Genomic DNA, 16,802 nt, shown 5'->3' on the forward strand with positions numbered 1-16,802 from the left:
AGTAAGTATACTTGGCTGTAGTAGCAGGTGTGGAGCTGGGGAGGTCATGTGAGAAGACGGGGACACAGATGTCTGCAGCACTCCTCGGCCAAACAGCAGGGTTAGCTGTTAAAAAAACACAACAGCTTATTTAACTTTTCTTTAAATACACACTGTTACCTCCATATTTACCTCCCTGTCTTGCTCTTTTTTGCTTTCTGGGTCGTACCTCTGAGTGCTCTTTGGAGAAGATCTGAGGCCACATGTAATGGCTTCACGCAGAGCCTCCTTTATGAACAGTTAATGAAAAATCGCCCGGGGACGTCTTAGCTGTAACAGTTAGCCACATGCCGCGCTGCAGCCTAGGCTGTATCCCTGGTAACGGCCTACCCCACTGGGACGGATATTAAAAGTGTCTAATTAGGAAACGATCACGATCATGAGAAGGGGAGAAAGACAAGAAAAGAATAAAGGCAGAAAGTACGTACGTCTCTGTTATTTGTTTTCTGATTGAGAGTTAATGTCTTCTGTACTTTGACTTAAAAGCTTCATCGAGCAGTAGAGGTCGGTATTTTATTAGAGAAATTATTCACACTGCATGGCTTTTGAAATCGAAAATATAAAAGATGTATCATCTCAGTTGAAATGATAGAAGCTGTCTTTTGGGGTGCATTAAACACAACAGGGAGACTTGTTATCTGACTCTCCAGAAGATATTTATTAGTCTTCCCTCTGTCTTTGCTATTAGCCGCTCTGCTTTTTATTATCCAGATCTTTTATTTATTCAGTTGCAGTTCATGATAATTTATTCTATTCCCAAATCGGTCTATTTCCAAATCCACTATATAAGGATAAGATTGCCAAACAGTGGTTAATACACATTAAATACCAGACATGGCAAGATTTATTTAGGTTGATTTTTCTTATCTTGCGGTGTGCCCTCATTCAAAGAATGCTTACATTTCTGACAGTCTAAATCAAACACACCTCAACTAGTTCAAATATTTGAAGCTATGTTAGATCTGTACTTCAGCTGCAGGTCTGGATCTGATAGAAGATGATTACTTGTCTGTGTAGAAGCAAAAAAATAATAATTGAGAAATGACAGATCTGCAAGAAGAGATGATTATGAGTAGAGCATATCTTAAATGAGAGTTTGCTTTTCTCCCACGTCTAATCCAGTGCTCTTTTCCAGTGTTATTTCTCCTGATCCCCATCTTACTCTCTCTCTTGTTCTGTTCTCTCCTCCCTCCTTTTCTCTTCTGTCCCTTTCATCCCTTTTTTCTTCCTCCTCCTACCCCACATTCCACATTCCCTCCTCTCCATCTCCTGCCTTCATTTCCTTCCTCCGGGCCAACCCTTCCTTATTATGACCTTTGTGTTGCTGAGGTCGTGGGATACCCTCAGGCAGCGCTGGGAGAGAATAAGTGTGGAATTTAATTTGGACCTATGTTTTACCCAGAGGCACTGGAATTCCTCTCCTATAGATCAGTGAAATATTGCCCTGTCCCTTGAAGCGATAGGAGAGAGGTTTGACACAGCATTTTGTCTGTCACTCATTTTTTTCACCAATACGTGTCTGCCTCTGTCGATTTTGTTCTGTTGCCAATGATGTTGAGATTATTAGAGGTCTTGATGGACGGTTATTGTGATACTCAGTGAAAGTGAGCGGTTGTCAATGGCAAGGGCATTGGTTCAATAATAAGGTGTTGGCAATAGCTTTAATGTAAAGTGCACTTTCATTTATAAGTGCACTTCTCAGTGAATTGTGGGCCGTAAAAAAAAAAATAGAGGTAAAAAAATCAGCTCTGGACTTTTGAGACCCAGACTTGCCCACCACAATCGGCCGGACACCACCTGTCCTTGCGCTCCCGTTCAACACATGTAAGCAGGGTTCAATATTATCACCATTTACCAGCCAAATGCTGATAAAATATGCAAGTGACTGGTAGATTTGTTTAACTCACCAGCCAACAATAAGAACAATTTTAACATTCACTAGTATTTGGCAGGTGGACAAAAAGTTACTATTGACCCCTTCATAAAAGCCCCTAATACTGCTACTTAGCTGAGTGGTAAGTAAGAGAGTATGATAATGTACTCGCTGACTCAAAAAGGCTGCCTGGCTCCTGACGGCAAGATGGCTAAAGGTTGAGGGTAGAGCCTGGGTGTCTTGTATTAAAAACAAGTGACAAGTCTGTAAGCTAAGCTAAAGCTGCATTTTGTACACAGTATGCGTTTGTGTTATAGTGGAATGAGGATAAATCAGAAAGCTATAGTACTATGTTTGCAAGTGCCTTAGCTTGCTAATACATAACTAACATTACCTAAGTAAAACTCTCCTAGAGAAACATCAGCTTTGAAGTTTGATTGACCATGCCGGGCAATAAGCAATGTTTATGATAATAGTAAGAAAATCTCCTTATAATATCTATTTCCTCTATTTTACAGAAAGCTATAGTTAGCTATTTTGAGCTATTTGATAAGAGAAGAGGAGGCTGATAGTGGCAACATGTAGCATATTGGAAAAGGCTGTGATTGAAAGTAGACGCAGACTGATCTCATGAAGTTGCGTATGACACGCCAATTCGTATGCCATTTTGGCGCGTTATCAAGACGTATAATCGCTTTTTAGCGTGTTTATCAACGCAATTTGCCCGCCATTGACCTACATTATGAGTGAATTTTTGCCGTAGCGGGTAGTATAAAGGAACGTAGGTCTGCGTAAGAAGGTCGGTTGGGGTGGCGGATGGGTAAAGCACAGGACTTTCACCCAAGAGAGCTGGGATTGCGTCCCACGTGTGGCAATTTTTATTTAATTTTTTTTTTTTTTAAGCCTTCTCCAATGTTTCTTTCCTAAACCCAACCGTTTATTGTTTTCCTAAGCGAGTTTTTGTCGTTATTTTCCATGTTTTTGTCGCTTTTTTGTGTTACTAAAGCCTTTCCCTGTGTTCTTTTCCTAAACCCAACCTTTTTTTACGTGTGACGTTCTCACGATAGTACGTCACATTCTCGCGATAACACGCAACGTGGCGATGCCACGTGGTGGGTATGTTTACATCCGCTGTATACAGCGTAGACATACACGTGGATAGCTGAAAATGCTTACAGATAACACGCCATTTGGCTTTAGGAAAGTGGCGTGTATGTCTATGCAAAGTCATGATGCCATGTTGGTAGACGGCAGTTACGGTGGTGGAGTTGCAAAAAACAGAACCCAGATGTCACAGGGCAGTTGTGACAATATAAAGTTCTTGTTCAAGCAGGTCTGTTGGCTCCATGCAAGTCATTTTAACTGATGTAACCAAGAAATAATGTATCTGCCAGTCAAACAAACTTCAGTTAATCTGCACTAATATCTGTTACCCTGACAATGAACAGCGCTTCATATTTCTCCTTCCTCAGTGTGTAACTGGCTCGATGGAATCGGACACAATATTAATACATGGCTTTTATTACATGTACCACTGACAGTGATTGCAGGCAGGATTCATAATACACCAATGGTGTGAAAATAATAATGAAAACAAATTGGGAACTGAGACACACATCCTTCACTTGGCAACTGTCGCTAGTGCTGGTGGAGGTTTACACTGACTTCCAATGCCATGGCAACAAATATATTTTTTTTCATAGTTACTCATTATACACTTACTTATAATTTGTAATTTTGCACAATTATTACCAGGATTGACAGGTAACAAGGTAAATGTGCCATAATTACAGTAATTTAAGAGAAGATAAGATAAGATAGTACTTTATTGTCTGTTACACAAGGGTTCCAGAAATTTGTTCAGTAGGAGCTGTGGAGACCGGACTGCGGAGTTTCCCGCCTACTTTTTTTTCCCAGTGCCAGTTGTCCTTATAAAAGTCATATACAACATGAAATCATATTCAGCAGCTACTCTGTTATATTTATGGTCCAGTGACACAGATTCACAATTCACAAGGCCTGACACAGTCAAGGAAAACCTCATTAATGTCAATTACAAGTGGAAAAACACCACATTGCCCTCAGAAAAAGATACCACATACCATGGGCTTGAGAAAGAAAGGAAGAGAGGATAGGTGATAGAACTGAATGGAAGAAGCAGTGGGAGGGAATGAAGGAAAAACAAAGAGGGTGAGAGAGAGACAGAGCCTCTTCGTATAATGTGTAATTATCTATCCTATTAGCTCTGGTTGAGATAATTAGAGTGTTTTCTAAACATACATTTATCAAACTAAAGCACAGCATCACCCCCCTGCTCTGCAGAATGAACCAGGCGACAAAAATACGGGAGGTGAAATAATACTGAGAATGAAAGGGGGGGTGAGATTGACAGACGGATGAAGGAATGACCGAGAAAGAGGGCCGTACTGTATACTGTAGAGAGAGAGAGAGGTTGACCATGTGGACAAAGAAAGATGGAAAGACAGAAGGATGGGAAGAAATTAGGCATTGCTGTCTGTGGTTCTAGAGAGATAAATATGTTAAATAAATAAAAACCATGTGACTCAGACAAAGAGTGTGCCGGTTGCATGGAAGGTAATGCTATGGACAAGATATTCTTGAAGTATCTGGAATAGGAAAATATGCAGCAGCCCAGGGTTTGTCACTTATTGACTATTTGTCCCTGTGTTTCATTGCATTTTTATGATATATCCATGGACAGCTAATGGCATGTCATGCTGCAGCCTCTATTTATGGGAGACAAGGGATTCGGGTGATGAAATAAAGGAACAAAAACAGGAAAATTGAGTTATAGATTTGATATGGATTTTACTGTCAGCTGTCAGGGTAATGCTGATGATGTGAGTCCCTGTGAGAATTCCAGTACAGCCACATACATACTGCACACACTGAGAAAGTGACTCACTCAAAATGTGCCCATAAACACATAGATACAAATATTTATGCAACTATACTTAAAATGTACATACAGTATACTTATTTGCATGTGCTTATAAATGCATAAACACCTACAGTATTGTAGTAGCACACTCACAGGAGACACACACACGCACAATTAAATGACCGAATGAGAAGAAGTGCTTATTGACACTTCCGCCCCGAGGCTTCAGTAGCACTGCCATCATGCCCGGCCCAATATTCCCCTGAACAATTTATAAATGTGATGGATAGAAAGATTTTTTGAAATAAGCTAGCTTCTGCCTCGCCACTTGCCTCTAAACATAAAGTCACAGTCAAACTGGATTTTGATTAGATTAACTAAGATGTTTAGGATCATATTTATGTCAAGGATTTAGGTTTTAGGAACTGGTGAGACAAGTGAATTAGGAAGGCTGATTTGAGTAATAGATCTATGAGTTTGAAGGATTATCAGAAGCCCCAACACTGCACAGCTGTTTATATGAGAAAGGATTTTACAACTCTGGAGAGTTATCGTGGCAACAATTGTTTCATCCTGCATTGCAATGATTTGGAGGTAAACAGTAGCAATCTGTGTCAACACTGTGCTTTGCTGGATAACGTCGCGTTTTATTGTTTGCTCATTGAAATGAATGGGGTGGCTACATTTCTTGTGTCAGTTGGAACACGGCCTAAAAGTGTGTTATGTCATTCACGGGAATTTGAAGCAGCCAATGTGCCAACTCTACGTCAGCTGTAAGAACCCTAGTTCTTTTTGTTATTTTCCTCCAGTCTCTCCTTTAATGTCAGTTCTCTCTGTAAGTTTATGAAGTAGATTATTTAAGAATTGTGCTAATTCACATCCAATTTCATCTTTCCATCATACCTGCCAACATTTGGTTTTCAAAATCCGGGGGATTTTTGCTTTGATGCTTTTATATAGACTTCAGTGGTCCCCTAATATTGTATCTGAAGTCTCTTTCCCGAAATTCAGCCTTGGTGCAGAATTACAGCCACTAGAGCCAGTCCCACAATGAGCTTTCCTTAGTATGTGCCATTTCTGTGTCTGTAGCTATTGAGGAGGAGAGGGGGGGCAAGGTGGAAGTTGGGGGTGTGGCCTTGACCAACTGCCACTTTGCTCGTTTGAAAGCTATGATGTCTCTCTCTCATGGGTGGGCCAAATTCTCTGGGTGGGCAAAGCAGAGAAAGGGGAGGTAACCTTGCTCCTTATGACCTCATAAGGAGGAGATTCCAGGTCAGCCCATCTGAGCTTTCATTTTCTCAAAGGCAGAGCAGGATACCCAGGGCTCGGTTTACACCTATCACTATTTCTAGCCACTGGGGGACCATAGGCAGCCTGGGGCTGAAACGCATATTCATTTTAAAAAAACGTCATAAAGTGAAATTTTCATGCCATGGGACCTTTAAGTGTACTGTGTGCCTGTGTGCCCTTCTGTGCATCTTCTGCGCAATGGTGCCGCTGTGTTTTAATGTGCTGGGTAATGTTATTTTTCCCGCCGTGTGCTATATTAAAATCAATTCGACACACCTTAAAAAAACTTGGAGGTTGTCGATTTGACTAGGTAAGATGCATGTAAATTGTTGCACCCAACACTGTTGAAATTTACAGCTATATTTTGATTTCTTTGTGGGAACACCGCCTTCACCTGCCATTTTTATCGGCTCACTTTCGGGTCTGAACTTTCCACGAAGCTGGTGCAGAGATCAACTGCGCAACTGGGTTATTGGTTGCCAGGTTGAGGTGACAAACAGGGTTGAAAACTGTATATGGTGTGTGGATTGTGTGAATAGGATGTGTTTCATACAAGATGTGGCAACTGGTCAACATTAGACAAACATATTGGTCCGATTATTTATAAAGGAGTTTTTACCATGCATTGAAATTACGTGAGAAATAACAAACCAGGAGGGGTCTGGGAGATAGGCCTAACAAACGGGAGAAACCCGGGAAAAACGGGAGTGTTGGCAGGTATGCTTTCCATTGACTCTGTATGCAATCTCTACCACAGCCTCTAAAATTTGCTTCCTGTTCTGAACACATAATAAGTCTTCAGCGACATACAGAGCAGCTGGGTCAATGAGGGCTCCAACTTTCATCATTGAGCTAGAGTTACAATTAGTAACTATTACTCTAATCTCAGAATACATTTTCATTTACAGTAAATATAAGTATCTGAAATAAAAGTTTCAGGTCCAATGCTTTAGCCTGATCTACTTTATGCCTCCCTTTTAACATATTATTTACAGACTATTTGAGGCCCTTGTCTGGCTTCCTAAGCACCTCTGTCTAGGCTTTTATTTTATTTTCCTGGTTTACTTTTCAGTGAAATAGATTAAATTGCTGTCCATTAAAATATGTGTCAGTCTGTAACAGTCACAGTTTGCTGGATCTAAGTGAAGTCTGATGCTCTGATCATGTAATGCCTGATCAGCTAACAGAGATAGAGAAAAAGGCTGCGTGATAGGTGATGATTGACAGAGAGATAAAAGGACAGGACAAAAAGTTTGGAGTTCTGCAAGTGACCAGAGGCTGCATTGTTCATGACCCCTCACAATATTAAGGAATTGCACACGACAAATAGCAAACAAATGATTTATACTCCTAACTAATCTTTTTTCCTGATGGTGGGACTCAGAAAAAGCCATAGGTCTATTAAAATCAATGCAGATTATCCCAATAGGAGCATGAATATTGCCAACAAATTAGCAATTTGGAGGCTTTCCTCGCAAGAATGACAGCTTAGTTGTTTCAGTAAATGCCCCAAAACAACATTTGTTTATGAATGTGCTCATTTAACTTTTATGGCAGTCTTCTCATGAGAGTTTAATATTTCTTGTGTACAAAAAGAAATCTTTGCCTGTTGGTGATGCCAGGTCAGGGAGTCACCAAAAAATGACAAAGGTAATGTTAACATGTTTCTATGGACAATGTCAAATATGTTTGCCAATAAAACAGATTTTAGCAAGTTTCATTATTTGCAGGTACACCAAAAATATAGATGTGGGGAACTGGGAGAGAATGATAGAAGCTGATATTAAGACACCGATCTTCCCTATAATATGTTATTGTGAAATGTCAGTATAGGTAAAAATTGAAAAATTGTCATCTAATATGGTTTGAGTATTATTCTTTTACAAGATTTTTAATTTGCCACTTGGTAAACGGACTGACCTCACCTGTCCTCTGATTAAGTTGTGGTAAGCTTAATTTCCTGCCTTGAATGGGATTGATATATATTATGAAGGGATTCATATCTAATGAAAATATAATGTTGACATCTTTTAATAACACCAGTACATTGTTTCAAATCTGTCTTGATTTACAATTGGGAGGAGGGGCAGTGAAGTAAAAGATAAGTGAAAGTAGATAACCACGTAGAAAGAGAGCTTCAGCGACTGGAATAAATGTGGTAAATGAAGATGTATGCATGGGCAAAAGAGGAAAAGACAGAGAAAAGAGAGAGGCAAACATGTGAGTCTTAAAATGTGTGATAGGGCACAGATGGAGAACTTGTCTGTGTAGCACTTTCAGATTTTATGATGTGTGGATGCTCTCTAAGTTATTGCTTGGAGGAAAAGATCACACGCTCTGTGACATTATTTTTCTCTCTTTCTGTAAAGTCCTGGTTGTTGTTACATCCCTGCTGTCTTGCTGCTATAAAACAAGTGAACTGAGAAACAGCCCTTCCTCAAAAACAGCCTTACTCAAAATAAAAGACATTTTACAAGTGATGGTGGATAAACGCTACACGATTTCTCGCACAGAGCAAGTCTTTGTGGAGTCTATAGCTATTGTATGCAATGTAAACAATGGAGCATTGAAAATGTTTTAAAAATTGTCTCGGTAAATGGTTCAGGTTAGGGAAAGACCGCGTTGGTAGGTGAAGGGATGCCACCAGAGGTTGCCTGTCAGAAAAAAACTAATAATACATTGTTTGACCAAAATATCTCAACTACCTGAGATAATTGGATGTGGTTGAAATATTGGGAAAAAGCGAGCTTTTTCTTTTGCCAAACTGCGGTTTCCAAAGAAAAAAAAACGTCTTTATTTGAACAAATAACCACCCTCTGCTATGCTGTTTCTGGTGAGGAAAGTCTTGCAAAAGCACCACATAGAAAATAAATCCACATTTTGGGTCAGTGCAAACTGTGTTTATTGCATTAAGTAAGCTGAACTGGTGTGTTAGTTACTCTCTGGCTTTGAAAAAGCTGGAACATACACAAGGGAGATCATGTGTTGTCTGTCTTAAATCCATTGACATGTTTAAGAAAACAGTAGCACAAACAAAAATTGAAGAAATACAGTCAGGCAGCAGCGTTTATACAGTACTTATGTAAAATAACATCATTTTGATAAATGAAACCTTACAGATGCACCTTTCCTGTCCAGTGTCAGAAGCAGCCACATGCTCTGTCTGTCAAATTGAATTTATATCGACCTGCTTTTGAAAATCTTCAATAGCAGGTGAGAGTTTGGATCCCATTTGTATTTATTTATCTGAGAATAATGGAATCGTCAGCGGATGCCTGCAGACGTGTCACGGCCCAGAATAGAGATCAGTATTTAAACAAATTACTTTCTAACAAACAAACTTATTTTCTCCTTGTAGATTGGATTAGTAGAAGTGAAATGTAACAAGGCTTGGTCCTTTAATTTGATACTGTCTATGTTTATTATCAGGCTTGACTTTTACTTCTACTGCCAATTTCCTCAGTTTCATTTATATTTTAATTTTTTCTCTCTTCATCCTATTATACTTCTTATTTGCTGTCTCTATATTTCTGCTATTTTCTTGTCATCTTGCTCCATATCTGTATTTTATTTCTCTCTGTAAGTTAATCAGTCTCTCTCTGTCTCCCCCTTTGTTTCTCTTCACCCCACTCCTCATGTGGATGAAGTAGGTGCATGTGGTAAACGGCTGTGTCCGGTGTTTGCATGTGCATGCCTACATTTCTCTGTCCAAGTTATGGGCCCCAGATGTGGCCAGCAGCTGTGTGTATAGTGCATTGTGTGTGTGTGTGTGTGTGTGTGTGTGTGTGTGTGTGTTTTGTGTGTGTGTGTGTGTGTGTGTGTGTGTGTGTGTGTGTACCCATATGCAGGTGTGGGCACGTACCCATTTTTTATGCAGCAGCTGTGTGTTTTGTGTGTGTTTGGTTATGGACAGCTGTTTAGTAGCAGGTGATGATTTTAGGAGCCAAGCAGGCAGTTGGCCAGGCAGGCGGCCAGGGGGACGAGGGGGAGAGCTAAGCCCAGTAAGATGTAAGGAGGCCTGGGCTTGGCATTCACTCAACCAAGGCCTTCTGGACCTCTGCTGGATGGCTAGTGGTTCAGGAGAAACCAAGCTGTGGGTGTCAGTGTTTATACATGACTCTGAACCTGCCAGACTCCACAGACAGCTTACTGATTACTACTGTAGTAAAGAAAGACACTTACAGTAAGTCTAGGCTTAAAAGGGTCAGGGTTTACATTTCCCGTAGTTCAGATCTAAACTGGAGTCCAGTCCTTCCGCTCAAAATCAGACTAGCTGTTCAGGCCTACACGTACGTGTAAATGCCACATGAAATGTGGTGAAATGAGAGACATGTTAGATTAAAGTAAGTAGAGAACTTGTGAGATAAAGAGAGGTTACGTAAAAACTGCAAGACTGCAGACATATAGTTGATGTGATAGACATAAAGGATGATGGAGTTTTTGAACCATTGGAAGAAGAGTATATATAAGGAAAGGGTAAAATAAAATGAAGGAGAAAGCAAGATATATAAGACAAGACTACAAAACAGAAAACTGTAGCTGTCAGCAAATTGTGAGACTAACTGCTGCCTATAAAGTGCGAATAGGAAGCAAATGGGAATCATATGGTTTCCCATCTGTATTGAAGACCTGTCTAAGACCTCATTAAGGCCGTATGACACCTCCACTACTAAAATCAGACAGATGGTTATCAAGCTCTACGATGAAACAACAGCTGTGCTTTTGACAGTATAGTGTGCTTGTACAGCTTATGATGATAGGCTATTTTGGGAGGAACACAAGCAAACAAATGCTGTGTTCACTTAATTTAAATGCTAGCAATCTATTGTGTTAGATAAGATGAAGAAACACACAAACATGAACAATGCTTAATTAAAAGAAATATAGTGCACCACACACACACACACACACACACACACACACACACACACACACACACACACAGTGATATTGATAGAGAACAAGGCCCTCTTCTATTTCTCCCTATTTGTCTTCATCTGTTAGTATATTTTGGCATATGATTAGTGGCTTTGATTTCAATTTAAGGCAAGTTATTGTGAAGAGGAAACAACATTTACAGGCCCCCACCTGAAGCTGAAATTACAAACTGAAATTGAGAGAATACAAACAGATATCCCAGCATTCGTAAATTACGTTGCATGGGAGAGCAAGCTGTGACCATGTGTTTTGGAATCTGCTCATTGTGGCGTATTTTTCACACTTTTTAATATGCTGCACCACATGCAAGTTTCACTGTTTAGAGGAACAGATGAACCTCATGTGACACTGGATTTAAGAGGCAAAGCCTAAGTAACCATTATTATTTATTAGACTCTAAATGGGGATATCCAACCTGTTCATTATCTGCATAGTATGACAGCAAGACTGAGGACAAAGTGCAGAGTCGGTGCAATAGCCAGTTTAAGGATGTGCAGCTTTTAAAGCAGAAACTACCTGAACGTTTTTGTCTTCTTCTTTTTTTTTTTAAAGTAGAAGTACCTATCAGTACAAAATCCGTATCAAAGTTAGACTTTGATTTCAAGTTTGCAGAACTTTCTTATAGCCTTGTTGTATCAAGTACAAATTAGTTCCCAGGAAGATTCATAATTAAGCTTTAGACCAGTGACAGTAATTTCCCGACACAAACTACCAAATGTATTTTTAACCTGAGAAGATAAAATGAATGATAAAAATGAATCAGAGCCATCACTGACGGAGCACAGTAGTGAGTTTTTTAATGGATATGTCATGGCCGGTGTCAAGGTAGCATAATTGTGTCACACACAGACAAGGACATGCATTGGTACACATACACAGTAAGAATATATATTATCTGTAGTACAGTGATATGAAATATGGAAATACAGTAGCATTCTGCTCTGCGAGGAAGAATGAAAGGTTTTAAGAATAATGAGAGGAGAGATGAAAACACACACATACACACACACACACACACACACACACACACAATCGTGTTGTTCATGCCTGGCCATTAGTCAAAGCTGTCACAGTACATACTAAGCCAAATCGTTAGTATGCTGGTTGTTAGGTGTACTTGAATGGCCATTAGTGTGAGAGAACTTGGTGTGGAAGAAATTCTATAAGAAGATAACAAGTAATATCTGACGTTGTGTTTGCATTTGCAGGTTTTTTCGATTGCTAAACGACAGTGAGCACAACTGGAGCCACATGTGCAACGCTCTAACCCCAGTCTGCACAGCAGCAGTTCATGTGGACCAAACTCTAGTTCGGTTTTCATTGCTTGAACACAGTTTTCAAAACTCTACACACTTATCCCATGGCTTTAATCACAACCTGCACAACACTGAATTTACAGCAGTTTGTTCAAATGCTAACACACTGCTGTCAAAACGGTTAACCACACTTTCAAAACAGAATAGACTTCAGTCTGGTGCCTATCAAACACTGCTGATTGCAATGGTTTCTTGTTTTAGACTTGTTAGTGAACACATACTGTATATACAGTATATAGGGAAATAAAGAAACACCAAATAAGAATGAAATAATTATGCATTGTACTGTTTGAGAGAAACAGTGAACAGGTAAAAGAGCAAAGATACCAATATGTCCAGGTAAGATCTCTGAGGTTATATACACAGTTGTGAAAATGTGAAAAACACTTTCTTTACTGTAGTAAAACTGTGCGCTTACCGTTTTTCACAAAGTAATGGAGGCGTAAGCAATGGGAACACCACAGTCATTTGTATTTAGAGATAATATAGGTTCATGGCAAGAGAAGACATCCAATTTGTTGATTAAAAACTTGTAAAACTTCTGGACTATTACGTACCTTTAGTTTGTAACATTTCCAGTAATTACGTAAATTACTACAGACAAAATAAAAAATATATATATATCTGTGTACGGTACTGTAGGTAAGCAAACTGAGGATTTTCATTTATTCTTGTTTACCTAATACCTTGTTTACATTTACATAATATTGATTACTGTAAAGTCACTTAAACTATACAAACTGTAAAGATGAAAAGTTTGTAGTTCTGTATTGATGTTTGATGCTGGTGTTTTTACTCTCAGTGTGTTCTGAGTGACAGTGTGTGTTATCTAGATGAGGATTGTTCATAGTGTTTGGCTGCTCTGAGCCTGTTTTGAGACGTGTGTGAAGAGTTGTGTTGTTAGGAAGGAGTTTTGCAGGTGATGTGAACTGTTTAGCTCAGGTGACTGTTGGTAATGCAGACCGTGGTTAGAGTTTTGCATGTGGCTTCAGTTATGACTATATATTTAGAAATCGAAAAAAACTGTCACTTTGTTTGAACCCTTATGAGGCGGGCCTTTTAACTGAGACTATGCTCTGCATTTAGTATAGGATGTAAAGTATGCTACGGTATACTGTAATATGTTGTTGATCTCTGTAGAAATGTTTGTTTTTCTTGATTGTACAGAAAGGTAACAACAGAGACTTATGCACATAAATGGCCTTAAATCACTTACAAATAGGGCTCATTATTGTATAAATGTATTGTATTTAAAAGAATCAGTACATCTATTGGTGTTTATTTTGAATAGAAATTGCAGAACATTGAATAAGATATTTATAATACAATTATCAGGTTGGAAATCTGATTTTAAAGATATTTTAATAGTTACTTTAAAGGACACCAGGGTTGTTATCCTTCCAAGATTTGTTTAATTTGGCTTTCCAAATGGATTACACAAGGTTTGTCAGAATTGGTACTAAATACTGTAAAGTGTCCAAGACACATCAGCATCTGACAATACTTATCACCTTTGAACAATGAAAAAAAAATGATCTCAAAGAATTCACCGGTAATGCAAAGGCTGCTCTCCAGCAGTCAACAATAAGTGTAAAGTAAAGTGTAAATATTAGGGATAGACCATTTTTAAAACAGTTAAGCAATTTGCAAAATCCTTCCTGGAAATTCATTGTACTTTGCTAGGGTGACCAGACACCCTAATTGTCCCGAGAATTAGAGCAAAGTCTGAAGAGCAGACTCTCGAGTAGTTATAGTGTGATAGAACATTAAAAACTGTTCATGGTGATTGAGTCGTACACCGAGAGTGCTGGCAGCAGTGAAATCCTCCGCAAAATATGCCAGCGCCGGATTGGATGTTGCTGATGTTAAAGCGCAGTGTTTGTTTCATAATGACACTTGAGTTCATGATTTTAATGATTTTTGAATTCAACAGATTTTGACAGTTGAATTCCTGAATAAAAATAATAAATCATTTTGGTGCAGAAATCATCTGGTCATCTGGTCACCCTATGCTTGGCCAAGGTAACAGCCCTGAGCCGTGTACACTTTTTCATTATTCAACTACTGATGGAGAAACATGGGAACCCCACTATAATGACATTGGACATTGTGCAACTGCACTGCCTTGTCACAAACAACTAGCAACAGACAACAACTGTTTATCAATTTTAGAAAAGTCCTTTAACAATGTCAGATCCAACCTACTGAAACTGAACTGGAGAAACACATCTATTCACCCAGTTATGCTTTTGTAAACCTTCAAGGAGAAGAGACACATTGTCATGTGGCCATGAGCCAGGGTAAACTTATTCTTAAAATATATAATTTTGTTTAATTTAATCAGTTTTGTTGTGTGTTTTGTTTGGATAGATGAAATGTTACCAAACAAGCATGTTCTTTGACTGAAGTCTTGTGTATAGTCATATCGAGGATTTATAAGAATGTTTCATGTTCCTGTTTTAACATGTGCTTTGACATGAGATTTGGATTTTTGGCTGAACTCAACACTGTTGATGCACAATGTGCCTCTTGATACTATCTTATCTAAGGCAGCACATTCAGGACATACAGTATTGTATACAGTTCATTGATGGACTTCTGCTGCATTGTATACTCTTACTTAATTTAGTATTGACCTGTAAGTTTATTTAGTATTTATCATGACTTCATGATTTAATGATTTCCTGTCACAGTGCGCTTGATTGGTTGTTCTATATTGTCTTGATTGACTAGAACTACAAGTTTAGGTTTATATATCACATTTTGTATGCATAAAAAATGAAAAAGTTATAAATGTTCTCTTGCTTTACTTATTAGAACTTATTAAAAAATACTGTCAGGTCTGACAGTCTGTCTTGGTGCTAGCATCACGTCAATATTCAATTTAAGTTATTCTGTGTCACTGCCTGCCTGCCACAAATGTGTATCTGGCCTCTACAGCATACTTTATGCATTCTGAGATATTTTTCCAACAGTCAAGGGCAATGTGACAGAATCGTTAGGAAAAGGTGTGTTTGTGTGCATCTCTGTGTGTATGTAGGAAGATAAGCATTTAGCTGTCTAAATTTCGAGGGTGTGTAATTAAAGTCAACCTGATTGCTGTCAATATGTGATGACTGCTACTGGGAACAGTGGTTTGCCCCATGTTCAGTTATAATTACAGACCATAGGGTCCCTCGACAGGTGTGTGCACATTATGTTGCTCTGCACTGTTAGATAGATCTGTGACAGATGTGTGCCTACAGGTGTGTGTGGGTGTGTGTGTGTGTCTCAATTCAACCATGAGAAATACTCCAAATCTAACCATGTGAAACAGTAACAACACAAATTATTCTCACCATCATTCAATTCATTTGACTTTTCCAGCAATTCCACAGTTGCTTTTAACATCACAAAGAATCTGTTTCTGTGTGATGTGTCTGTATATGTGTGTGTGCCTGTAAATTGTTGGTGTGTGTGTGTGTTTGTGTGTGTGTGTGTGTGAGGTTGTATTGTCGAGCACATGTTGTGCTTGCCTCCTTTTTCCTCCCACTGTGTCTATAATGAAAAGCTAAATGGCCTGGGTTAGCAATGATTAAAGATGGACGGCTACTGAGGAGGAGACGGAGAAAACAGCGGTCGGGAAATGACAGTTTGAGGTAAATGACAGCTCTGCTATGTTCAGGATAAATGGATTGTGCAGCTATATTCAGCCTTCGCCATCAATTATTCAAAGACCCACCGACAAGACAAATCCCCAGTAACTGAGATTTCTTTGCAGTGGTGGTAAAGCAAGTTTCTAACCAGGTGACATGATTCACCCAGTTCCCTTTTCATATCCCAGTTTTTGGAATCCGTTACATGCTCACTTCAGCTAGAGTGCCACCGGGAATTAGCTCTTAATTATTAGCAATTCATTAACGACTAAGAATATAAAGGCCTTGTTATGGAGGTTATTTATCTGAAATTACCTATGATATGTTCCCTCATTGTTCCTCCCTTTGTGGAGGAGTGGCATAATGACAGCTGTGAGACAACCACTCATTTGCGCCATGGAGGAAATATCTGTTCTTGTGTGTGTGTTTGCCTGCATTTGCATGCAGATGATGTGACATGTACTGTATGTCCCCTTGTGTCTACGCTGATATTCATGCATGAATGTGTGTACATGGGTGATATTGTAGCAAGTCTGACAGTGCTCTGACAACAGATGGGTGAATGGGTCATTTGTTATTATAATGTGTTTCCCTTATACTGTGGGACTGTCAATTGTGTAATCTAATAAGGGGTTGCTGTGTGTGTTGTGTGTGTGTGTGTGTGTGTGTGTGTGTGTGTGTGTGTGTGTGTGTGTGTGTGTGTGTGTGTGTGTGTGTGTGTGTGTGTGTGTGTGTGTGTGTGTGTGTGTGTGTTACATTGTCTAACCGTGTTAGAGACAGTGCCAGGTGACAATGTGACTTAAACTTTT

The 16,802-nt window shown here is 39.2% G+C and overlaps 1 protein-coding gene across 1 annotated transcript in view; it reads left to right on the plus strand.

Moving 5' to 3' along the window:
- Positions 1-16,802, plus strand: part of stpg2 (sperm-tail PG-rich repeat containing 2) — a 52,690-nt gene that overhangs the window by 25,612 nt on the left and 10,276 nt on the right. The gene's annotated exons all lie outside the window — the stretch shown is intronic.

Source organism: Perca fluviatilis, chromosome 6 (genome assembly GCF_010015445.1).
Source record: "Perca fluviatilis chromosome 6, GENO_Pfluv_1.0, whole genome shotgun sequence".
Lineage (NCBI taxonomy): Eukaryota > Metazoa > Chordata > Actinopteri > Perciformes > Percidae > Perca > Perca fluviatilis.